Source organism: Lepisosteus platostomus, unplaced genomic scaffold (genome assembly GCF_059453375.1).
Source record: "Lepisosteus platostomus isolate fLepPlt1 unplaced genomic scaffold, fLepPlt1.hap1 Scaffold_106_H1, whole genome shotgun sequence".
Lineage (NCBI taxonomy): Eukaryota > Metazoa > Chordata > Actinopteri > Semionotiformes > Lepisosteidae > Lepisosteus > Lepisosteus platostomus.
Window position 1 is genome coordinate 1 of NW_028291487.1, and position 25,501 is coordinate 25,501.

The 25,501-nt window shown below is 48.7% G+C and overlaps 11 non-coding genes across 11 annotated transcripts; 8 read left to right on the forward strand and 3 right to left on the reverse strand.

Annotated features, from left to right (window-relative positions):
- The first annotated feature begins 1,575 nt into the window (after window positions 1–1,575).
- On the forward strand, window positions 1,576–1,648 carry trnak-cuu (transfer RNA lysine (anticodon CUU)). Its single transcript has one exon. It is a non-coding gene; the product is annotated as a tRNA-Lys (tRNA).
- A 5,662-nt stretch (window positions 1,649–7,310) lies between these two features.
- On the forward strand, window positions 7,311–7,452 carry LOC148637766 (U4 spliceosomal RNA). Its single transcript, XR_015931247.1, has one exon. It is a non-coding gene; the product is annotated as a U4 spliceosomal RNA (small nuclear RNA).
- Window positions 7,453–9,401: 1,949 nt separating this feature from the next.
- On the reverse strand, window positions 9,402–9,475 carry trnan-guu (transfer RNA asparagine (anticodon GUU)). The gene has a single exon. It is a non-coding gene; the product is annotated as a tRNA-Asn (tRNA).
- Window positions 9,476–10,634: 1,159 nt separating this feature from the next.
- trnar-ucg (transfer RNA arginine (anticodon UCG)) lies at window positions 10,635–10,707 on the forward strand. Its single transcript has one exon. It is a non-coding gene; the product is annotated as a tRNA-Arg (tRNA).
- A 1,557-nt stretch (window positions 10,708–12,264) lies between these two features.
- On the reverse strand, window positions 12,265–12,346 carry trnas-uga (transfer RNA serine (anticodon UGA)). Its single transcript has one exon. It is a non-coding gene; the product is annotated as a tRNA-Ser (tRNA).
- Window positions 12,347–13,881: 1,535 nt separating this feature from the next.
- trnan-guu (transfer RNA asparagine (anticodon GUU)) lies at window positions 13,882–13,955 on the reverse strand. Its single transcript has one exon. It is a non-coding gene; the product is annotated as a tRNA-Asn (tRNA).
- Window positions 13,956–23,058: 9,103 nt separating this feature from the next.
- Window positions 23,059–23,172, forward strand: LOC148637771 (U5 spliceosomal RNA). Its single transcript, XR_015931235.1, has one exon. It is a non-coding gene; the product is annotated as a U5 spliceosomal RNA (small nuclear RNA).
- A 394-nt stretch (window positions 23,173–23,566) lies between these two features.
- Window positions 23,567–23,682, forward strand: LOC148637772 (U5 spliceosomal RNA). Its single transcript, XR_015931250.1, has one exon. It is a non-coding gene; the product is annotated as a U5 spliceosomal RNA (small nuclear RNA).
- Window positions 23,683–24,073: 391 nt separating this feature from the next.
- LOC148637773 (U5 spliceosomal RNA) lies at window positions 24,074–24,188 on the forward strand. The gene has a single exon (XR_015931252.1). It is a non-coding gene; the product is annotated as a U5 spliceosomal RNA (small nuclear RNA).
- Window positions 24,189–24,581: 393 nt separating this feature from the next.
- On the forward strand, window positions 24,582–24,698 carry LOC148637774 (U5 spliceosomal RNA). The gene has a single exon (XR_015931237.1). It is a non-coding gene; the product is annotated as a U5 spliceosomal RNA (small nuclear RNA).
- A 391-nt stretch (window positions 24,699–25,089) lies between these two features.
- On the forward strand, window positions 25,090–25,206 carry LOC148637775 (U5 spliceosomal RNA). Its single transcript, XR_015931238.1, has one exon. It is a non-coding gene; the product is annotated as a U5 spliceosomal RNA (small nuclear RNA).
- The last annotated feature ends 295 nt before the right edge of the window (window positions 25,207–25,501 follow it).

A 25,501-nucleotide genomic window follows, 5' to 3' on the forward strand; every position in this document is an offset into this window, starting at 1 on the left:
GGCACCGGAAATACATTGGGAACAAATGACCGGTCGCTCAATACCTCTGTGAAGTACAGGAGCATGCAAATCGAGGCTGTTTCCGCCCGGTCTCGAACCGGGGACCTTTCGCGTGTTAACGTGATAACCACTACACTACGGAAACCTGTAGTGTTTGCTGCTGGTGTATCGCTTGCGTTTCGGGCTGAGAAAGGGACGCGTCATTTTAGGCAGGGGGCGCTGGAGAGAGGAACAAAGGGAGCGATGAAACAAAATGCCGAAACCCGGGATTGAGCCAAGGATCTTTAGAACATACTCTCACGAATCGTTAGAATATGTGCGTTTGATCATCAATTGCGTAACAACCACATTCGTTCGACTTGAGCCATCAAGCTCATAGTTTTCAAATCTTGAAAGCTGTCATTGAGCACATCATAGTCTGCAGTACGCCCCGTAACTTGCGTACTTCAACAGAAAGAAGAGCAGACAGCTCCATAAATATGCGAGGCGCAGAGAGTGCAAGGCGAGCCGCACACGTTTCGGTGGCTGAGAGAGGGCAGTTTTTGCTTCTGCATTTCCCAAGTAAGGACGCATGACAACAAGCGATTGCGGTGCTCATTTACGACATAGTGGTGATGAGTTTTCAGTACGTGTTCTTTTGAACGAGCAATGAGGTTGCTGCCTTGGACAGCTGACTGCACGCTCTCATTGTGCCACGTGATGAGTATTCACCAGGCTCGTTCAGTCATTAGTCACATTCCATCATTTGCCATAAGCAGATGCTGCAAGGTGATGTGGATATCAGTTCCCAGTCACGAGGACAAAAAGAGCACACAAGGGCTCAGCCGGGAGTTGAACCCGGGACCTTCCACACCCTAAGTGAGAATCATACCCCTAAACCAATGAGCCACGGCAGCACTTTCTATTTTATCCTGTCAGCGAGCTTGAGGACGGGGGAGAGGCGTCATTCGCTCGTCCAGTCAGACCTTCATCAATAAGTCAAGAAAGCCGCAATTACACGACTGCCTTGCAAACGAAGGGCAGTGAACTGCACCCGGTAAGAGGGGAACAAGCGGCACTAGGCGACACCGAGGCATGAGCCGCAGCGAGGGGGGTTAGCTTGCATGGTACGGCGCTCGCTTTGCATGCGAGAGGTAGCGGGATCGTTTCCCACGTCCTCCAGGTGTGTGCTTAGAGCTTGATGTGCCGAAAGGTGTCCTTTAGCCTGTGGTCACACCTTGCATGGAGAGCGTCATGCAGCTGTCAATCATTTCACAGCCACGCCCCCTCTTCATCTTCTCTCTGCCTTAAGCGTCTCCGCCACTCTCTCTTGACATTTCATGTCAGCATGTCAGAAGTCCGAGTGACGTTTTTAATGGCTGAGTGAGGGCACGATGCTGAAGCAGAGAGGCCACTTCAGCCAGAGAGACTTGTGCTAGGTGAGATCTGAAAAACAGACTCGCAACAGAAACAGACCAAAAAAGTATCGGTGAGATCAAAAGGCAAATGCAACATCCAGCAGAGGGCGTCTGAAGATTAGGGAACGGGCGACTGAAATCCATATGAGGCAAACTTTCCGGCTCTGCACTGCAGCTGGCCTCGTTGGCTTAGTTGGTAGCGCATCAGTCTCTTTATCTGAAGGTCCTGAGTTTGATCCTCACACGGGGCATGGCTGCTTGCTCTTTTCAAACACTTGCGGCAACTGTTCGCTCATAACCACGTCTGGAATGCGTGACCTTTACACGGGGGAGAAGCAACGCCGCATCCCTTTTCTAAAGAACATTCATATTCAGAAATAAGTCAAGAAATTTGCCATTACTTTTGCTGTCAGCCTGCCCATGTTGCCAAAGAAAGATTCACTCGGCGTCAACATGACAGAACAGCGATCACTTGAAAACACTGTTCCACACTCCGTAAGCAAGAACTTCAGTGTTTGCAGTCACCCGATATGCCGATAGTCAAAGGAGCACAAAACACGAAGCGTCAAAAGACAAGATGAGTTGATGGAAAGAGCGTTGAATTGATGAGCACAAAAGTTCAGCTCGTACAATAGGCAACGAAGGTCCCGGCGTCATCATCGCACTTGAAAGGACTGCCTTGCAGACTAAGGGCAGTGGGAGGTTGCTGTTTTGGGATGGAGGCATTGGGATGGTGGGCCGAGATCTATTCTTCTTAAGGAATTCTTCATCGTGAAAGATCGGTCCACAGATCATCCAAAGAACTTACAAATTTTTGGGACTCAGGGAATCACGTCTTGAAAATACGTCTTGGACGCGTAACGGCATTCTATCCAACTATCCAACTGCAGGACTTGAGGGTTTTTTGTGCTTTGTTCTGTTTTCGTTGACATCGCATTCGTAAGAGCGTCAAAAAAAGGCAATTCCAGCATCTAACACGAATAAAAGGGCTATTGAAACTGCAGGGCTGCGCAGCTTCTAAAATCCTTGCACACAATTCTCCGTTATTGTTACTTCCTTCTTTCTGTCTAACAAAGTTCCCTTTTCCTGACCGGACGGGGAGACTATCATTCCAACTTGAAGCCAGCCTTAAGTTCTCCGAGGCGCATTTGTCTGCTAGCATGCATTTTGTGAAATTTTTTTTTGTTGTTGTTAAACCAAAAGCGACTTTGAAAAAGGTTTCCACCGCCGCCCGGCACTCTATGTTAGACTGTATCAAGAAAGCAGCGCGTGCTGCAGCCGTGGCCGAGTGGTTAGGGCGATGGATTAGAAAGCCGTCGGGGTCTCCCTGCGAAGCTTCGAGTCCTGCCGCCTACGGTGTCGTCGTGTGTCTGCGCAACAAAGGAAAAGCACCCGTTTCGCTTTTCCCGCGACTTTTAAAACACGAATGATCTGGATTTCTACATGAATGGCTCTTAAAATGTGATCTGATCTTCATCTGACGCATAATAATAAATAAAGACAGTCTTGTTTAACAAACAACACACAACATTTTACATTGTCAATTCAGTTCAAATCAATGTATTTCTATATAGCGCCTTTCACAACAAGGTTGTCCCAAGGCACTTAACAATGCAAGTTGTTAAGAGCCTTGTGTCTAATATGCCGCCTAGGTTACGTGCTGTCTCTTTGAGGCAAATGTTTAAATCCTCTGAGTTAAGTGCTGAAGTTATAGTAGTCCTATCAGTATTGTTGCCTCCGATCAACAGATCCTCAGTTTTCTCAGAGTTGAGTTACAAAAAGTTTTCACACATCCAAGTCTTTCCTTCATTAATGCATTTAACTAAAGTGATAATAGAAGAGTTGTCATTTGGTGGAAACAAAATGTTTATTTGAGTGTCATCAGCATATGAATGAAAGTTCATATTATTTTTTCTTATTATCCTACCTAGCAGCAGCATGTAGAGAGAGAGAGCAATATTGGTCCCGGCACTGATCCGTCTGGTACCCCAAATTGAACTGGTGACGTTGATGAAGCAGTACAATTATAAGATATTTGAACATAATGAAAACGATGAGTAAAATGTGAAGTAAACCACTGAAGGACGGTTCCAGATAAGCCAACCTCAAACTCAAGCCTGTGTAACAAAACAGAGAGGTCAACCGTGTCAAAGGCAGCTCTAAGATCTAGAAGCACAAGCACTGTTGCATTCCCCGCATCAGTAGCTAAGAGAATATCATTTACGACTCTCGTTAATGCAGTTTCAGAAACCAGACTGAAATTTCTCAATTATATTATTTGAATCCAGATACGATTGACGTTGGGCAACAACTATTCTCTCAAGACTTTTAGATTGAAATGGGACCTTTGAGACAGGCCTGTAGTTGTTAAGAACTTGTGGATCCAAATTTGACTTCTTAAGGAGCGGTCTAACAACTGCTACCTTAAATTGATCAGGTACAACGCCTGACGCAAGCGATGCATTCATCATACTAATTATAGGTCCTGCCAGTCCTTCGAGGGAATCTTTGACTAGCTGAGTGGGGATGGGATCTAGCGAACAGGTGGTTGACTTTGTCTTACGTCTGTGTTCATGAGTCCACCATAAGAAGAAATCTGAACAGGAGTGGTGATCATCCGAGGTCACCACGGAGGAAACCACTGCTCTCCCCAACAAAAAAACCACCACTGCCCCTCTCAAGTTTGCTAAAGACCACATGGATGTTCCACAGCAACTCCTGGAACAATGTTCTGTGGACAGACGTGACAAAAGTTGAACTTGTTGGTAAATGTGCACAGCGTTATGTTTGGAGATAACAAAACACTGCATACCAACTCCAAAACCTCATCCCACCTGGGAAGCATGGCGGAGGCTGTACGGCTTGCAATCATCGAGGGACCGATGAATTCCAAGATGTATCAGGAAATTCTACAGCAGAATGTCAGGGTGTCTGCCTGTGATCTAAAACTCGAAAGACGCTGGGTCATGCAGCATGACAAAAATAAAGGAGTACATCAACAACAGAGTGGCTGAAACAGAAGAAATTCCGTATTTTGGGATGGCCAAGTAAGAGTCCTGACCCCAATCCCATTGAAGTGCTGTGGCATGATCTGAAGCAGGCCGTTCAGCGCAAGACATCCCAAAAATATACATGAACTGAAACAGTTTTGCATAGAGGAATAGGCCAAAATACCTCCTAACCGCTGCTCAGGTCTGACCAGCCGCTACAGAAAGTGGGGGTTGAGGTTTTTGTCAATAAAGGAGGTTCCACTAGCTCCTTAATATAAGGGTTCACGTACTTTTTCCATCAATGACCTTGATTGTTTAAAACATTTGTTAAAACAGCAATGTCAAATGTTGGGCGTGTGTTGTTTGTTAAATCAGACTCTCTTTATTGATTATTATGACTTAGATAAAGATAAGATCACATGTTAGGAGCCATTCATGCAGAAATCCACATCATTCCGAAGGGCTGTTTACAAAAGTTTTTCTTCCAACTGTATGTGAGAGAAAAGCAGAGCCGCTCACTGAGTAAGGTGGGGTTGTAGCTTCGCAAATTGCAAGGACATTTGTACTCTCAAAAGGGGACAGGAGCACCCCAGATGGGACTCGAACCCACAACCCCTGGCTTAGAGTGCCAGTGCCTTAGCCATTAGGCCACTGCGCCACACTGGGTGAGGTTGATCACGCTGATGAAGAGCCAGTTTTTTTTTCCTTTGCTTTTTCAAAGGGATCCCCAAAAATAAGGGAAGTTAGGCAGCAGAAGGTTTACTGTGACCTGAGAAGGACCGGCATCCAATCACGGTGGTACACACACACACGCTCTCAATCATCTGAGCTACACGGCTACCAAGATGATCTCAGGTGCGCCGAGCTGGTACGGAACATATTGAACTGATCGACGGCGAATTGTCTCTCAGACAGGCTTTTCACCTCTGAGCTCCCTGACTGACAGTGATCAGCTAGGTAGTGAAACAGTCAGGTGCTTCTAAGCCTTAAACAGCTGCATCTCGGCGCTTCCAAGGAGAGATGATTTGAAAGCCGAACATCGCCCATTGGGAACACCTTACTATCACTAGTTTAAGAGACTCTTAAGGTCTTGCAGAGGTGCCTGTCTAATAGCATGCGCTTTTCAAGCTATAGGTGTTTAGGCTGAGGCAGAATGCCTGTTAACAAAATGTTTTTCTAAAGGGGCCTCGCACTCTTTTCCAAGCAATGGTCACCATCCCCACCGAGTGTCACAATGTAGTCATGTCCTAGGACGTCACCTGTTAGTCTCCATTTGTCTGCCACCAACACTTTAGGTTACGGGGTCACAACCGCACCCCGGAGCGCAGAGGAGCCGTTGGCGTTCTGGTGGCGCAGATTGGGCTGAAGGTGGGGCGCTTGAATCTCGCTGTTGGAGGCCGTCTGAAACTGACCCAAGCCTTTCCCTTGAATTAAATGTAAATAAGATATGAACCCCAGAAGCACATGGAATCAATCACGTGTTTCCTTTGAGCCGTTTCAAAGACTGCTCCAGAGTTTACCTTGCACAGATGCGCAAAGATTAATGATGGGGGTGCATGCTTCCAGGCGCCTTACAACTGTAGGGACTGATTAGAGACAATTCGTAGCGTGTGTTCGTTTCCATATACGCCCCGTGTTGCAATGGTAGGATGAAGTCAAATACGGCTTGGACGTGTAACGGCATTCTATCCAACTGCAGGACTTGAGGGTTTTTTTGTGCTTTGTTCTGTTTTCGTTGACATCGCATTCGTAAGAGCGTCAAAAAAAGGTAATTCCAGCATATAACAGCCAGCCTTAAGTCCTCTGAGGCGCATTTGTCTGCTAGCATGCTTTTGTGAAAGTTCAAATTTGGACAAACACAATCTGTGGCGTTTAGCGTGACATAGTCTTGCAGGCATCGTGCTGTCTCACTGCAATACTATACCACTGGAGGAAACAGTCCATCTGGCCATGAAACTCATTTGAACGTCTAGCTACAGCAACTAACAATATCATGATTTATTCAGGATGTGTGGAATCAGAACATCCCGGAGACAGCTTCCGAAATCGTGAGCATTCTCTGGTGGTGTCCTGCTGGGATCCTGTGGGCGTGTGTTGGTGGTATAGTGGTGAGCATGCAAAAGCCACTGCATTGGCCAGGAATCGAACCCGAGCCTCTTACTTGGCAGGCAAGAATTCTTCCACTGAACCACCAATGCTCAATACCTGTACCTTCAAAAAAGACGCTTTTTTGGTGCTCTGTTCAAAAAGCGTCGACATCTGTTTCCAGCTGCAAAATGCCATCCGCAGACACTGAAGAATTTATTTATTTAGACACCGCTCAGAATCCCCTGTAAGATTCTCCCTCAGTTCCTTTGAGCAGTGTTTTACCTCTTTCAAAAGGCTTCACTTTCCTAGTCACATTCCAAGGCTCATCGAACCCGGGCTGTTTCCTCCAGCGGTATAGTATTGCAGTGAGACAGCACGATGCCTGCAAGACTATGTCACGCTAAACGCCACAGATTGTGTTTGTCCGTTCGTGTCAGTCGTCCTGCAACCACGGGAAGTGGGACACAAACATGCTGCAATGCTTTCAGGACGTTAGGATTTGTTTATGCAACATCCGAGAAGAGTACTTGTGGCTTGAATGTGAACTGTACGTGCCCGCCCCCTTTCCTCTGTAGTGCATGAGTTCCTCCCGGCATGCCCTTCGTCATTGTTCTGTCATCTTGTATTTAAAGGGTTGTATTTCTGCTGCTGAAAATAAGCAACGGTTTTCTCACAACGCCCTTTGTTTCCGACGGAGCCCTTGTCTGTCATGAAATTCTTCAAAACCTCAAGCTAGAAGAAGAAGACGACAAATATGAAGCGTTACAGCAACGACATGCCATGAGACGATTGATAACGATTTCCGTAGGATCCCCGCGGTTGCCTGGCAACCGTCAGCTTTGCGCAGTGGCAGTATCGTAGCCTGTGAGGTTTAGCCGAGGCGCGATTATTACTAGTTGAAAACTTTTCCCAATATCCCCCTTCCGCCGGTTTGCAATACAATCGGCGAAAGCAATTTTTGACAGTCTCGTCAGAGACTGAGCAAGGTGTTTAAAGACAGATTTTGTCATGGTGACATCATGATAGAAAGAAACAAGCTTGTTACGTCTCAACAGAAACGCTCTTTAGCTCTTTCAGCGTTATGCAGAGAACAGCGTCTGTCGAGATCACTTTTGAGTCAGCGCGAAACGCCGTGTGCTGTCAGTTTGATTTCATATTGCTTGTAGCGGCGCCCGGCTTTTGTCTGTCAAACGTTAGGTTGCGCTTCTTCATGCTGCATCGTCGGCATGAGTGGAGCTTTATAAACGTCTGTACTTACTGCGCCCCATAAGAAATCGTTTGTCCCCGTTCAAAAGAGATTGTGCGATGTCCTGCAGCAAACCTTTGACAGTTTGAAAAGAGGAATTTATTCTGCTTCCTGTGCGTGCAGTAGTTACAAAGTTGAACGCCTTTACACGATCTGCTGCAGTTTTCAGTGGGCGGGCTTTGTCAAATGGCTTGGAAAAACGCACTGTGTTTCGGCTCGGGAAACATCATGAGCAGTGTCCTGCATGTTTTCTGTGTATAGCTGTCTTTTAACGCATACAGAATTCATTCGAAATCATTGATTTCTCCAATTAACAAGGGTCCCTTAAAGGATGAGTCAAAGTAACGTCTAATCGGATTAGTTTCCTTAGAGCTGGTTCAGAGTTTGCTCAAGAGTTTACCTTTCACAGATGCGCAAAGAAGAATGTTGGGGGTGCACGCTTCAAAGCTCCTTACAGCTGTAGGGAGTGATTCGAGACGATTCGTGGCGTGTGCTCGTTCCCATATACCGTACGCCCCGGGGTGCAGTGCTAGGATGACATACAATACCGCTTGGGCACGTAACGGCGTTATATGCAAGTGCGGGACGTGAGGGTTTTCGTTTGTTCGTTTTGTTTTGCTCTGCTTTGCTTTGTTTCGTGGTCAAGAGGCGTAAGGTAAGTCGTAATCCAGGGAGAACACTGGTGGCAAACAGTCCGAGGTGAGAGGCGAGGTCCAAAGTCGAAAAGGCAGAAGGGGAGTCCAATATCCAGAATAAACGAGGTAATGGAAAAACGCCAGGTAGAGCTCTCAAGGAGCAGACTCAATACCGAGCAGCGGGAAGCAGGTAAAGATGGTAAAAATAGCACTGCGTACCGCACGGTGGAGTGTGTGCAGGTGGGTAAACTCGTGCGGCGGCGTTTGTTAATAATCACCCACTGCTGGTGCTGATTAGATCGCTTATGAGTTGGTCTTAACTGCCTGGCGGTCATGACAAGCTCCTCTTTAAGCTGTGGTTTAGTTTTGCATTCATGTGTTTCTAGAGCAGTTATTTATGGGGGTGGGTGGGTCTTTCACAGAGGCTCAGGACAAATCCCCCACATGAAATTTTACTGTGTGCGTTCAGACAGTCACAGGTCAAGAGCCAGGCAGGAGGACAATGGACAGAAGAGCCAACGAACTAAAAATAAAAGAACGAATATGAAAAAGCCACCATCTTTTTCTTTTTGACATTTTCCGACTTTCATGCAAGCCAGGACAAAGTTGCTCGTAGCTACTTGTGGATTCAAATACTCTATCGAGTGCTTTGATGAGTTTTTGCAATTTGATTGTCGTCCTGTCAGCCTGTTTCTGTTTTTTTTTTTCAATCTAGGGATGGAAAGTATGAGGGAAATGATGGAGCAATCAATAACCGCTCCGGAAAAATGGCAGAAAGAAATGGCCCGTCACTAAGGACATTTGTGAAGCAGAGGAGTGACATCACCACAAAGGCGACTTATTCTGCTGATCGTTTTGGTGAATAATGATTGAGGTGCGTTAAGAGAAAGGTAGCTGCGTCAGCATGCTTAGGCTGCAAAGGATCAAGCAAAGGTTTACTCCATGCTGAAAAGAGAAGAAAAGAAGCACAACGTTTCGACTGTGGAGCCTTCTGCGCCATCTTCTTTAGCGGTGATGATGTTTACATTGGAAAAACTGAGACATGCGTCCCTGGGTGGGCTTGAACCACCAACCTTTCGGTTAACAGCCGAACGCGCTAACCGATTGCGCCACAGAGACTGACGGCCACTTGTGCTCCCTACATTTGCAGGTTTATGGTCAAAGAAAACAATCACTTGCGCTTCTTGCAGCCGGCAATCTTTTTCCACTGACAACCAAGAAATGGATTTCATCTTTCACAAGCTGTATGGATTTCTTCAAAAACAAGTTATTCCAGAAAGGAAATGAATTCTTGCATTAAACTGAACCAAGCTGTACATGTTTGTCTGAAATGATACATTCGGCACAACAAGACACGGAGAGAGGCACCGCTGGTATTCAGACCCAGGATCGCCTGCTTACTAGGCGGGCACTTTAAGCCACTAGGGAACAGCGCCAGCGGAGCACCGCGCTTTTACAGACACTTGGACACATCTGTGTTCGGTGTGCACTTAACCTGCTCTCTGAGCCCGTTGCCTCCGTCCCATTTGATAGCAGAACTGATGCCAAGAGAAATGATGAGAAATGGCATTTATCGTGCACTTTTCATGTCCAAGCTGTGCATTCTTTGGCGACACCATTTTTTCTTTTGTTTAATTTCTATACTTATTCATAGAATAAAAACGATATGTCATGTACTGTAAGGGAAATGTCTCTTTTTTTTAATGGGGAAAGCTAGCACCACTAAATGTTGTGTTTAGAAGAAGTGATTTAACATGACACGTGACCTAATTTACCGGAGCAAAAGCTCACCCAGCAAGCCCTGCTTTACTTCTACAGGAGAGAAGTATTGTAGAGTCTGCAAGATGTTCAGCTGGGTAGCTATGTCAGCATGCCTCGGCTGCAAAGGAACAAGCAATAGGTTTATTGCATGCTGAAAAGAGAAGAACGGAAACACAGCGTTTCGACTGTGAGGTCTTCTCACACCTGAAGAAGCCTCACACCTGTAAAAGGCTCCATGGTTTTCTTTCTTCTCTTTTCAACATGGAATACACCTATTGTCTGCAAGATGTGACAATTTCATGGTGTTTTGGAAGAAAACCTTTTTTCTTTGAATTCAAAATCAATCGGAATTTCAGCACGACACATCAACACTTTTTCTGTTTTAAGGAGATGATATTTTAAACCTGATAAAAATAGTAGGAAACACAAGTTTCTTGCTGTGAAAATTTAGATGGGGAAGTGTACTACTAGTAGCAGTGTAGAGCTCTCTGTGGTGGAGTGCAAGCGCATGTTCTATGGGCCAGTGGCGTAATGGATAACGCGTCTGACTTCGGATCAGAAGATTGTGGGTTCGAGTCCTGCCTGGCTCGTGAGGCTTTTAAACCTCTCAGGTTCCTCGGTAACAGGTTGCCGTCATGTATATGAACTATAGAAAAGCATTTGCCACAACCCGTAAATTAGCACGCAAGTGCGGGCTAGTGAACACAGAACTGTATGGAGATCATCTCCAGCTCCGAGCTCAATTGCAATGAAAAAACATGCAGAACAGAACTGGAGAGCAGCTGAATTTGTGCTCGGTAGGGTGGGGAGGACTCAGCATTGCTATTGTTCTAATTGGCATGAACTGCAGGGGATCTGAATCAGAACATATCAGTTAGTTCGATCATTGCGTCAATATGTAGGCCACGTTAATACAGAATTATTACTTTGTCTGTCTCGTCTTTGTATATAGCTGAATGTCCCTGACAATTTCATGTTAGTTTTTAAGAACAACATTGGTGCTAATATATACACATATAGCATATAAGGAACACGTAAAAGTTTAGTCCATGCTGAAAAGATAAGAAAACCGCCACAATGTTTCATCTTGGAATAAATCTTTACTTGTTGTTTTGCAGCCTACCCATTCTGACCTAACTCTTCCCTTGAAATTCCCTAACAGATAAGGGTACGTAACGGCTCATGCGATGCTCAGTTGCAATTTGTCCCAAAACAAACAAGAACAGCAGCTGAGGGTTTGAGTTTGAACATGCACTGTATTAAAGCAGCTTTTATTTCCATTGATAAATGCTAGATATTCCTACAGAGATTCTCCAGGTGAGTAAGCGATTCCTGTTTCTGTTTCTATTTCTGTTTCATATATATATACAGTATATATATATGTTACATGTGTCTCTGCAATAGTACAAATGTGTTATACACTATCAGGGGCTGCTTTTTTGTGCACCTCATCTACAACAAGGGTTTTTTTTTTCATTTATGTTTGTGGACCTTCACCATTTGAGGAAGTGAGTTAGATAAGAAAGTTACAGGTATGGTGAGCAATGACTGACAAAGGCACGTACTGCGTATTCCTTACAGAAGTGTAAGCAATTTGTTCTAAAAAACACCGGCTAAAGTCCAACATCGTTAGCAATCTTATTACTTAAACAGAATTAACATCAATAAACTGTAAGGTGCTGGTACATGCGAGTTGATTTGATCTTCTATTAAACAAAAATGCAATTACAGCTCTAAAAAGGTCAACCTAGACTTCTGGAACAGATCTGTTCAGGTCATCACTGTTCCTCTGACCTTGTGAGTCTTTGGAATTTTAAAAGTGTATTTTGCTTGCCTTTCATGTGGTCTGTGTACAAGTCACTGTGGCGTATGCGGTCCTACACAGCCTTGCTATAGACGTGACGAGCCTCCGCTATGTTGCAATGGAGAACAGGTTCAGTACGGAGCTGCCGAGAAAATTCAGCTGGAAAGCTCGTTGCAGAAAAGCATCGGTATCTGTGTCCAGCGGCAAAGCGTCCTTCGTGGGTGCTGAAGAATCGATTTCACAGGCTGCGGGTCCAGGCGATTTAGAGTGTTAAAGGTACCAGCGAAAACGAAATGGCGCTGGTCCTTTTACACACACGCACGCAACCAAATGCAAAGGACGCCGTAGTCGGCAGGATTTGAACCTCCCCGGGGAGACCGCAACGGATTTCAAGTCCGTCACCTTAACCACTCGGCCACGACTACAGCGAGCGCCGCGGTCGCTGCCTTTTTGCTACAATCGAACAGGGAGTGCGAGGCGGCGGCGGCAGCGGAGGCAACTTTTTTCAAGTTCGCTCTCCGTTTAAGAAACCTTTTACGCCATACGTGCAAGCACACACACACACACCTCAGAGGACTTAAGGGTGGCTTCAAGTTGGAATGATAAAGTCTCCCCGTTCGGACATGAAAACAGAACGTTCTTAGACAGAAAGCAATCAACAACGGAGACATGTGGACGACGATTTTAGTCACTGCACTTTGAATAGCATTTTTGCTCCAGTTACAGGAGATGCACCAATGGCCCTTGACCTACGTTCTTACCAATGCCTTGAACATTCAAACAAAACAGCCCTCAAGTCCTGCGGTTTAATATAACGCTGTTACGTGTCGAGGCAGTATTTGACTCTGTCCTACCGTTGAGACACGGGGCGTATATGGAAACGAACACATGCTACGGATCGTCTCTAATCGGTCCCTACAGTTGGAAGGCTCCTTGAAGCGTGCACCCCCATCATTCATCTTTGCGCATCTGTGAAAGGTAGACTCTTGAGCAATGTTTGAGCCAGCTCTAAGGCAACTAGTGCTATTGGACAGAGACCTCTGGAAGATCCTAAGAGTCTCTTAACACCACTTCCAGCAGCAAGCTTAATTGTTCGCTGGAGGTCTCCCACCCAGGTACTGACCAGGCAAAGAATCACCACTACATTGAATGAGGAAGTTAATCCTGAAATCCAATTACATATCTCAAGGTAAGACAAATCCATAAGAACATGTCTTAGTATTACTTCGTTTACATTAGTATGGCACTGAGTTGGAGCTCCTCTTTAAGCTGTGGTTTAGTTTTGCATTCATGTGTTTCTAGAGCAGTTATTTATGGGGGTGGGTGGGTCTTTCACAGAGGCTCAGGACAAATCCCCTGCCTGAAAGTCTAATGTGTGCGTTCAGACAGTCACAGGTCAAGAGCCAGGCAGGAGGACAATGGACAGAAGAGCCAACGAACTAAAAATGAAAGAACAAATATGAAAAAGCCACCATCTTTTTCTTTTTGACATTTTCCGACTTTCATGCAAGCCAGGACAAAGTTGCTCGTAGCTACTTGTGGATTCAAATACTCTATTGAGTGCTTTGATGAGTTTTTGCAATTTGATTGTCGTCCTGTCAGCCTGTTTCTGTTTTTTTTTTCAATCTAGGGATGGAAAGTATGAGGGAAATGATGGAGCAATCAATAACCGCTCCGGAAAAATGGCAGAAAGAAATGGTCCGTCACTAAGGACATTTGTGAAGCAGAGGAGTGACATCACCACAAAGGCGACACATTCTGCTGATGGTTTTGGTGAATAATGATTGAGGCGCGTTAAGAGAAAGGTAGCTGTGTCAGCATGCGTAGGCTGCAAAGGATCAAGCAAAGGTTTACTCCATGCTGAAAAAAGAAGAAAAGAAGCACAACGTTTCGACTGTGGAGCCTTCTGCGCCATCATCTTTAGCGGTGATGATGTTTACATTGGAAAAACTGGGACACGCGTCCCTGGGTGGGCTTGAACCACCAACCTTTCGGTTAACAGCCGAACGCGCTAACCGATTGCGCCACAGAGACTGACAGCTGCTTGTGCTCCCTACATTTGCAGGTTTCTGGTCAAAGAAAACAATCACTTGCGCTTCTTGCAGCCGGCAATCTTTTTCCACTGACAACCAAGAAATGGATTTCATCTTTCACAAGCTGTATGGATTTCTTCAAAAACAAGTTATTCCAGAAAGGAAATGAATTCTTGCATTAAACTGAACCAAGCTGTACATGTTTGTCTGAAATGAGACATTCGGCACAACAAGACACGGAGAGAGGCACCGCTGGTATTCAGACCCAGGATCGCCTGCTTACTAGGCAGGCACTTTAAGCCACTAGGGAACAGCGCCAGCGGAGCACCGCGCTTTTACAGACACTTGGACACATCTGCGTTCGGTGTGCACTTAACCTGCTCTCTGAGCCCGTTGCCTCCGTCCCATTTGATAGCAGAACTGATGCCAAGAGAAATGATGAGAAATGGCATTTATCGTGCACTTTTCATGTCCAACTGCTGCAGTTTTCAGTGGGCAATCTTTGTCAGATGGCTTGGAAAAACGCACTGTGTTTCGGCTCGGGAAACATCATGAGCAGTGTCCTGCATGTTTTCTGTGTATAGCTGTCTTTTAACGCATACAGAATTCATTCGAAATCATTGATTTCTCCAATTAACAAGGGTCCCTTTTTGAACCTGCCAGAAGCATTCTTTCAATGTAACAGATTTACTCCGGGGAAAGGCAGCATGACATTGAGAGTAGCTCAAGCTTTCAGCTCCCGTATCGGACTGCGTGTATGCAGACACCGCTCAGAATCTCCTGTAAGATTCTCCTTCAATTCCGTTTTGCACTTCTTTAGCTCTTTCAAAAGGATTCGCTTTGCTAGTCACAATCCAAGGCTCGTGACAACATTTGAAACCAATCGCCACTGCGTTGGCCAGGAATCGAACCCAGGTCAACTGGTTGGAAGGCAGCTATGCTCACCACTATACCACCAACACACACCTGCAAAAGCCCTGCAGGACACCACCAGAGAATGCTCACGATTTCGGAAGCTGTCTCCGGGACGTGCTGATTCCACACATCCTGAATAAATCATGATATTGTTAGTTGCTGTAGCTAGACGTTTAAATGAGTTTCATGGCCAGATGGACTGTTTCCTCCAGCGGTATAGTATTGCAGTGAGACAGCACGATGCCTGCAAGACTATGTCACGCTAAACGCTACAGATTGTGTTTGTGTTGGACAGTTGGACCCTACAGCTGGACCCTCATAGACAACCTGAATAGCTTATTCAGAAGCAGTGCTGGACTTCCCAGGCACAAGAGTGACTTGTGAGGACTCGCGGTCCCACTCTGTGCATAGAGACTTTCTACCAGCCAGCCGGACTGCTGGTAGATCCCCTCGGAGCAACGACTGCCCTGCGTGGATGTCTAGACAAGGACCGGAGGTCTGTAATAGCTTTGAGGAGCTGTGTCAGGCAATGATCAGAGAATTTTCGGCTTTTATCGATCCCATAGCTGCCGTGGCCGCTGTGCACCATATTAAGCACGAAAAAGCTGAAGCCCCTCGCGACTATTATCAGAGGCTTAGGCGCACTTATTTTGCAGGGCGGAATGAAGAGGGTTGCGAAGAGAACGTGAATTTCAAAGGTTTATTCATTGCTAATCTGCATCCCTCAGTCAGGAAAATGATTGTGATGCACACTGATGCAAAAGCGATGAAAATGGCTGACATTAGAAGGTTGGCTCAAAAAGCCTGGGGAGCTGAAGTCTCTGCTTCCTCAGAGCGAAAACCTGCTAAAACGGCCGTGTTCGCCACTAAAGCCAGCAGGGTTGACGACTCGCCTCAGCTCGAGGCAGCTGAGGTTCCTGAGCTCGCTAAGCCCCGGCGCAAAATAGGCAGGCAGGACCGCACTAAGCATCAGAGCCGCCGTGAGCGCTACGGGGAAGGCAAGGGCTCAGGCAGAGTCTATCATAAGACTGGACGAAGGGAGTCGACTGCAGCCCGCCTGGCCAGGCTTGAACAAGCCCTGCCTGAGAGATCAGGACAGGGTAAACCTTCCGCACCGAATGCCGGAAGTGTGAATGAGCTTAGGGGGACCACGCCCCTTCTCACTGGAGGAGGCGGGGATCCGTCCCAAGCCCCTCCCTCAGTCTATCTGATTGGGTGGGAGGGTTCCTGCCTGGAAGAAGGCTGTGACTCTGAGTTGGGCGCTGACCCCGCCCCTGAAGTCAAAGAAAAGGCAGGCTTCCAACAATTCTTAGGGAATCTCAGCCAGAAAGGCAAAGCAAGGCGTATTTATATCAAGGTTTCTCTTGAAAACGTCTTAGATAGAGAAGCACTGATTGACACTGGGGCTGAAATTAGTTTGATGTCAGCCGATCTACTCAGCGAGCTCAAACGAGTAGCGAAAGGAAAAGGCATCAGACTTAAGGTAGAACCATGTAAGATAGATATTTCCAGCTATACCCAGGATCATGCCAGGATCACACACCGAGTGTGGGTGGCACTTAGGTTCGGGCCAATGAACGTGGTGCATCCTGTTTACATCTCTAGGTTTAAAACAGAGCCACTACTCATTGGCCAAGACCTGCTTGACAGGCTGGAGCCTCTGGTGGACTGCCAGCGTGGAAAATTGTGGGCTCAGGTCAAAAACCCTAAGCCTGTTGCACAGCAAAAAGGGGGATTCAGTGGTTATGCTGTGATCACACAGTGCCCACTGAACACTATAGCTGAGTTGGAGGTTCCTCCTGGTTCCTCTGGACGAGAATAAATGTCTCTTCTTGCTTTCCAAAACTACAGGGAAGTCCTGCCCAGGCCAGCACTCCCACGGTCTCCCAACTACAGGAGCAGTGCTCCAAGCAGCTGCTTGACCCGCCAGGTAAAGCACACCCCCTTTTCATCCCTGAAGAAGAGTGGATCTCCCTGTCCGGTAATGAATGGGAGTCCTTTCTGTGCACCCTGGTACCTCAGGGGGTCCAGGAATACCACCCCATGGTGGTGGGAGGGGGTCCAGGTGGCAGAAGTGCAGGTTGATGATGTAATTCTTAGCCTCAGCTCTGAGAAGTCCATAATCAGTGAAGGTCTGTTCGAGGACCTGTCGCCAAGCTGTCAAGTGACCCTGGTGACGCAGTCACAGGTTCTGTGGTGGGCACCCCCATCTCATAGGTCCATTTGGAGCAAGGGAAGCTGTGTAGCTTCCATCTCCATCGGAAAAAGGAAGTTTGCTCACTACTTCCTATTGGAAGTACCTATTGGTTCGACTGGGCGCCCAGCTGGACACAGTAAACAGTGTGCTGTGGACACGGGTGGACCCAGATGCCCACTCTCTAAGCGGTGACCCCGAGAACATTCGGTCAGGTCAGACGATTCCTCAGGCCTGCCAGGTAGTAAACGAATCGGACCTGATCGTTCCTGCGTCAACAGCAGGGTTTCCAGTACGCCTTGTCCTAAAGAAGGGACAGAGAATGGACGCTGAGATGGTTTTCTTCCAACCATCAGCTCAGTTTATCAGACTGAACCTAGCAGTCTGTTGTACCCCCAGACTGGAACGGAATGGCCGAGCCACCTGCCTGTTGGTGCAGAACATAGCAAAACAAGATGTCAAAATCCCTGCTCGCACTGACATGGGACTGGTAATTGACAATGGTTTCTATGATTTCGAACTAGCCATCCCAGTACTGGGGCAGCTCCCTGGTCCCTTGGCCAGGGAGGGGGGAACCGAGCAGGTGTACTACACCTACCCCCGGCGGATGATTGCAATTATGCCAATAGAGGGATTCTGCAACCAGGAGGTGTGCAGGGTGGACCTTAGCGATAAGGATGAGATGGTTGTGTACACAGTACACGCAGGTGTTCCGATGGACCACTCAGCCGAGAGTACGACCCGGGATACCGCCATGCCGTCAAAAGCGGGGTTCCTAGAGCAGGTACAGGAACAGGTTGGCAAGGCAGATGCCCTGGAAACGGAAAGCCAGCGTCAGCAGCTGCGTCAGAATTTCCAGGATTTCCGGGAAGTGTTTGCACGGGACGCCTATGACTGCGGGGTGACGGATTTGAACACAGTGCGCATTCCAACGGCCCCTGGCGCCCGCCCAACCTATGTCAGGCAGTATCGCATTCCCCTCACGGCATACGAGTCCATAAAGCAGACGTTGGATGCTCTACTAGAGCGTCAGATCATAAGGGAGTGTAACTCCACTTATAACTCCCCACTGTGGCCGGTGCTGAAACCCAATGGTAAATGGCGTCTGACCATTGACTACCGGCAGCTGAATAAACAGGTTCCTTTGTCACGATGGCCAATGATCTACCTAGATCAGGAGTTAGCCAAGGTGACAACAGCGAAATATTTCACCACAGTGGATGTGGCCAATGGGTTCTGGACCCTTAAGGTAGAACCAACAGACCAGTACAAACTGGCCTTTTCCTTTGGAAACAGGCAGTTCACCTGGAATCGATGCCCCTTTGGGTATTCCAACTCCCCAGCGGAGTTCAACATATTTCTGCACAAAGCCATGAGTGATGCAGCCGCCAGGGGCAACCTGGTCTATGTGGACGATATTCTGATGAGGAGTCAGACCTGGGAAGAACACATGGCCGAGATCAGGCATGTGTTGACCCAGCTCTCCTGTGCAGGGGCCAAACTGTCCCTGGCTAAGGGACAGTGGTGTAGGACCCAAGTGGAGTACGTGGGACTGTTGGTTGGAGCCCAAGGCATACAGCCACAGTCCAGCAGAGTCCAAGCTATCCAGAATATGAAGTCGCCCACTAACCTGTCTGAACTGCGCAGCTTTCTGGGAGTATGTAATTATTCCCAGCAGTTCATTGAGGATTACGCTGAAATAGCAAGGCCCCTCCACAAGCTGTTGCAGAAAGACGTGCCCTTTGAGTGGGGGCCTTCCCCAGAACAGGCTGTGATGGAGCTGAAGCGCAGACTCGGTAGTGCGCCGAGCTTGGCCTACCCTGACAAAAATAAGGTCTTCTACCTTGAAGCAGGGTTCTCAGAGCACTGCCTTGGGGCTGCTCTGAGTCAGGAATATAACCAAGAGTGAAGGGTGGTGGCATATGCCAGTCGAGCCCTGAGCCCAGTGGAGCAAAAGTTCTTGGACTGCGAGAAGGCCCTGTTGTCTACGGTCTGGTCGGTAGAACACTTCCGTAGTTATGTTGGGGGACAAAAGATCATCATCGAAACCTGCCACCAACCTGTGACATTCCTGCTTAGCCAGAGACTGAAAGCGGGCAGGGTGTCAAATAGCAGGATTGTGGCATGAATGATGGCCCTACAAGGCTATGAGATAGAGGTACGTTATGCACAGAGCAAGAAAATGTACCTGGGACAGGGCCTGGCTTTGGGCCAAGTGTGTCACGGCTGTGACACTGACATGGAAGCTCCAGAAACAATTCCCGCTGCTGAGCTACCGAACAATCATCGGTACTACGATGAGAACGTGGGCCAGGGCTTACCCATGGCCTATGTTGACGGTTGCTCTTTTCGCCACGAACAGCAGGTGCTAGCAGGGGTAGGAGTAGTCTGGCAAGACAATACTCCCTGTGGGCCGACCCGCTATAAGCTAGGACCAAAGACTAGTCAGTATGCGGAAGTAGCTGGGGTGCTGATCACCCTCCAGCAGGCCCTGACACATGGCCTTAAACAGTTTGTCATCTGTAGTGACTCGAACTACGCCCGACATAGCTTCGTGTCTCACGTTCCGTATTGGAAGGGTAACGGCATGAAAAATGCCCGGGGCAAGGAAGTAAAGAACAAAGAGTTGTTCCTGGCCAGTGACAAGCTCACGACCGAGGCTGGAATGATGGTTTACTGGAGGAAGGTGAAGGGACACTCCCAGGTGAAGGGACCCGACAAAGACGGGAATGATGAGGCCGACCGGTTGGCCAAATCTGGCGCCTTAGAGGGTGAACCCTGGCAGTTCCAGCAGGAATGGCTACCCCCAGAATTCGTGGCTGAGGTCAAGGCGGTCACCCGAAGCAGGGCTAGACAGGATGTCGGAGCTGACCCTCAATCTGTAGTGCTTGGGTCACAGGGTTTTAACACCGATCTTGCGGAAATGCAGAAACAGGACCCAGCAATTGGGCAAATGTATCAGCATATCGCTGACCCAGTGCGTCAACCTCTTTCGGAGCAGGTGCTGAGCCAGTCTCTGGAGCTGAAGGAGCTGGCAGAGGTGAAAGACAACCTAAAAATTATAAAGGGGTTGTTGGTTTGTGTACCAGTTGCACAAGGTGTCCCAAAGTGGGTAGTTCCCCACTGTCATCGGGGGGTCATGATCCAACACGCTCATGACGAACCCTGTGGGGGTCACCGGGGAATCAAGGCTACATACGACACTATCCAGCAGGTGGCATTCTGGCCTCACATGGGCCAAGACATCGCCGCGTATGTAAAGGGGTGTCTGACGTGTAGCCAGTTCCAACCATCACGGCCCTTGCACCGTGCACCACTCCAGAAAAAGGGCATGACATTCACCTGGTCCAATCTTCAAATGGATTGGGTGGGGCCGCTGGTGAGGTCATCCAGAGGGAACAAATATTTCCTCACTGTTACGTGTGCATTCACAAAATGGATTGAGTGCCTCCCAGCACCCAACGACACGGCAGAGACAACTGCAGTGCTGTTGGTGAACCATGTGTTCAGTCGATGGGGATTCCCCCTGACCGTGGTCTCGGATCGGGAAACCCATTTCACAGCTACAGTAATGGCAACCCTGTGGAATATGCTTGGGGTCAAGACCCAGTTGCATATCTCCTACCACCCTCAATCCTCGGGCCAGGCAGAAATGGCAAACCGAACGGTGGTTAGTATGCTCAAAAAGTTTGTCTCCAACAGCAGTAGGGACTGAGACATTAAGCTGCCCCTGGTTCTGATGGCCATCCGAGGTAAGCCCCATTGCTCTACGGGGGTCCCACCTTTTGAGATGATGACAGGTCGGAAGATGACTCTTCCCCTACACTGTCTTTATGGGGTGGAGGACCTGAGCACGACGGGGGCTGCTACGGCCCATCAGTATGTGTCAGACCTGCGAGCACATCTGCAGGCAACCTTTGCTTTTGCCCAGAACAATCTGGGAAGGAGTGCAGAGGGTAGGAAAGCATACTATGACCGAAAGGCAGTTAACCAGGAACTCCAAGTAGGAGACAAGGTCCTGTACTTCCAATTTGCCAAACCCACAGGGGTGGCCCGGAAGTTCTTACCCAGTTGGACAGGACCCCACGAGATTGTCGATAAGGTATCACCGGTAGCTTATCGAATTCAGATTGAGAAGGGAAGGCAATCTCTGGTCTACAAGTGGGTGCATCGCAACCACCTCCGGTTGTATCGCCCACCTCAAATGGCGCCGGAGAACACAGAATAGGGTTAAACGTCCAAACCCGATCAAAGAGGGGGGTGCCCCTTTGTAGCTGCAGGTAGTTAGGTACTGTACTGTAGGTCCTGCTAGGAAAATATATTCAAAATGATAGTGGAACTGTACCATGTGCCTCATCTATGTTCCAGAATGGGAATCCTAAAACTGCCACGGCTGGTCCTGACAGTACTGTGGATCGCCTCGACACAGCCCCTTGAAGTTGTGGAACCTGGTCCTCCTACCGGCATAGTCCTGCAGGAAACCATAGTCCTCTCCATGGAAATCTTTATGGTACAATCTTTTTTTTTTCTTATAAAATATACTTTATTCAGAAAAAAAAACACATCTCAAAAGGAAACATCTCACACGATAACACTCCACAAAATTAAAACATCGGCGGAACGGCGGTGATTGTCCGTTATCAATCCTTGCAAGGGTGGGCGGATTTGCACTATTATGAGAGTCCCTCCAAACCCTACCGCTTGCTGTAAACCATTAATCCCTGTACAGGGTCCATAGGCCTTTCCAGCGCTCCTTTGCCGTGGGGAAACCCCATTTAGCAACGTCGCGCTTCATCCTCCTCCTGAGGTCCGCCAGGATCCTCTCTTCCAGCTCCCTCGCTCCCCACTTGTTGTTGTGCCGGATGAGATTGTTCCTCGCGTCCCACAGGCCTTTCTTTGTGAGGGACAGCAGCAGCCACATCAGGAACTGCGTCCCCCTGTCCAGTCCGGTAGGTGCCAGCCCCAGCAGAATGTACTGGTAGCCGAGCACCGCATTCGTTTCCAGGAGTTGCATTATGTTGTCCATTCTGCCCACACCGCCTTGGCGAAGGGGCAGCTCCTTCACTTTATTAAGATACTGAAGAAAGATGTGGAGACGGGGGTTTGAATTTAATCCTTTCTGTAGGGGGTTTAGACTTTCAAGTCACAAACTGGGGTTTATGGCAGGAAAGGGGGGTTAACTGATAAGGATTGCAGATGCAAGCTAGGAACCCCCCTGGGTGTAATGTTAAACTGACCATTTGTCCAGAACATCGTAAACTGGCCAAATACCATGAACCCCCCTCTTTACCATCAGACCGAGTGACGTCAGAAACGGAGAAGAAAACACTATATTACCCAAAAGTTTGTAACAGTACGGGGAACAATACTTCGGTTTTGTTGTTTCTTGCGGGAAACAAGACTTTGGCTTTATTGTTCCTTGCATGCAATAAACTCATCTGTTTTACTTCATCTCGGGATCAAGAACCTTATTTCTTCTGTTACAACAAATTTGGCGTAGTCGGCGGATGCTCCAGAAGGCGCAGAACTTCCCATCGGCAGGAGAGATGGTCAGCGCGCACATAACTAAGAGGTAAGGACTCCTCTTTTATTTAAAAGTCCCGACTCTCTCTGACCGATTGGGAAATCTCTGCTCCCTGCGAGAATCGCCCGAGATGACGGAGTAAACGTGAGTTTCTGAATTCCTTTGGCCCGGGGAAGACACCGGTGTATGTAATGGGTTGTTTGCTGTAAGCCCAGAATTTGGTCTGGCAGGGGTTCCGCGGTATTGTGTACAGGCGTTCGAAGCTGGTTTATGCCTTAATTGCGCGTGGAGTTTTTGAACGGGTTTTGGACCCTTACCGTGAAGTTCAGGACTGGTGTGGGCCTTAATTGCGCCCGGAGTTCTGAAGGTCAGAACTGGTTTGGGCCTTAATTGCGCCCGGAGTTCTGAGGCTCAGGATCGGTGTGGGCCTTAATTGCCAGATTAAGGCCTTAAATGGCCTTAATCAGCCATGCACTCTGGTTTCTTTTCATCTCGTACAAATCTTTCGCCTTTTACTAAAGATTTCCGTGGAGAGGAGCATGAATGAGTTCCATGCAATTTTTGTGCTTCCCTGCCTTCGGGTGGGTCGCAGCTGGGTTGGTCAAAGAGAGAAAACAAGCACGTTCGCAATCGCTCTTGTAATGGTGATTGTGGCCGTCTGCTCCGCGAGTTCTCGGTCTCCGGCCGTCTGATTGGCGTTCTTTTCTTTGGGGGGCGGGAAGTGTCCGGCCGCAGGGGATCTTGGGACCTCGCTTTGCATAGCGGCTTCCCAGAGTGCGTCGTTTCCGGCACAGTGTGGCCGGGTGTTTTCCGAGTTATCGCACGGATTGGGCACGGCCGCAAGCTGAGAGCCGCAGGCGATGAGCCCGGAGCTGAACGGGCCCCACTGGCTAGTTTGTAAGGCCAGGTGCATTGCCAACCACGACCGGCAGCGCAGAGGCTTTGAAGGCGGCCTGGGCTCCTGCAGCTCTGCAGCCACGCACTCTGGTTTCTCTTCATTTGTACGAATCTTTCGCCTTTTACTAAAGATTTCCGTGGAGAGGAGCATGAATGAGTTCCATGCAATTTTTGCACTTCCCTGCCTTCGGGTGGGGTACGGGTGGGCTGGTCAAAGAGAGAAAACAAAAACGTTCACAATTCCTCTTGTTATGGCGATTGTGGCCGTCTGCTCCGCGAGTCCTTGGTCTCCGGCCGTCTGATTGGCGCTCTTTTCTTTGGGGGGCGGGAAGTGTCCGGCCGCAGGGGATCTTGGGACCTTGCTTTGCATAGCGGCTTCCCAGAGTGCGTCGTTTCCGGCACAGTGTGGCCGGGTGTTTTCTGAGTTATCGCACGGATTGGGCACGCTCGCAAGCCGTGAGCCGCAGGCGATGATCCCGGAGCTGAACGGGCCCCACTGGCTCGTTTGTAAGGCCAGGTGCATTGCCAACCACGACCGGCAGCGCAGAGGCTTTGAAGGCGGCCTGGGCTCCTGCAGCTGTGCAGCCATGCACTCTGGTTTCTTTTCATTTCGTACAACTCTTTCGCCTTTTACTAAAGATTTCCATGGAGAGAAGCATGAATGAGTTCCCTGCAATTTTTGTGCTTTCCTGCTTTTGGGTGGCGGGCAGCTGGGCTGGTCAAAGAGAGAAAACAAGCACGTTCGCAATCGCTCTTGTAATGGTGATTGTGGCCGTCTGCTCCGCGAGTCCTCGGTCTCCGGCCATCTGATTGGCGCTCTTTTCTTTGGGGGGCGGGAAGTGTCCGGCCGCAGGGGATCTTGGGACCTCGCTTTGCATAGCGGCTTCCCAGAGTGCGTCGTTTCCGGCACAGTGTGGCTGGGTGTTTTCCGACTTATCGCACGGATTGGGCACGGCCGCAAGCTGAGAGCCGCAGGCGATGAGCCTGGAGCTGAACGGGCCCCACTGGCTAGTTTGTAAGGCCAGGTGCATTGCCAACCATGACCGGCAGCGCAGAGGCTTTGAAGGCGGCCTGGGCTCCTGCAGCTGTGCAGCTACGCACTCTGGTTTTTCTTCATCTTGTACGAATCTTTCGCCTTTTACTAAAGATTTCTGTGGAGAGGAGCATGAATGAGTTCCATGCAATTTTTGTGCTTCTCTGCCTTCGGGTGGGGCGCAGCCTGGCTGGTCAAAGAGAGAAAACAAAAACGCTCGCAATCGGTCTTGTTATGGCGATTGTGGCAGTCTGCTCCGCAAGTCCTCGGTCTCCGGCCGTCTGATTGGCGCTCTTTTCTTTGGGGGGTGGGAAGTGTCCGGCCGCAGGGGATCTTGGGACCTCGCTTTGCATAGCGGCTTCCCAGAGTGCGTCATTTCCGGCACAGTGTGGCCGGGTGTTTTCCGAGATATCGCACGGATTGGGCACGCTCGCAAGCAGTGAGCCGCAGGCGATGAGCCCGGAGCTGAACGGGCCCCACTGGCTCGTTTGTAAGGCCAGGTGCATTGCAAACCACGACCGGCAGCACAGAGGCTTTGAAGGCGGCCTGGGCTCCTGCAGCTGTGCAGCCACGCACTCTGGTTTCTCTTTATTTCGTACAAATCTTTTGCCTTTTACTAAAGATTCCCGCGGAGAGAAGCATGAATGAGTTCCATGCAATTTTTGCGCTTCCCTGCCTTCGGGTGGGGTACGGCTGGGCTGGTCAAAGAGAGAAAACAAAAACGTTCACAATTGCTCTTGTTATGGCGATTGTGGCTGTCTGCTCCGCGAGTCCTCGGTCTCCGGTTGTCTGATTGGTGCTCTTTTCTTTGGGGGGCGGGAAGTGTCCGGCCGCAGGGGATCTTGGGACCTCGCTTTGCATAGCGGCTTCCCAGAGTGCGTCGTTTCCGGCACAGTGTGGCCGGGTGTTTTCCGAGTTATCGCACGGATTGGGCACGCTCGCAAGCCGTAAGCCGCAGGCGATGAGCCCGGAGCTGAACAGGCC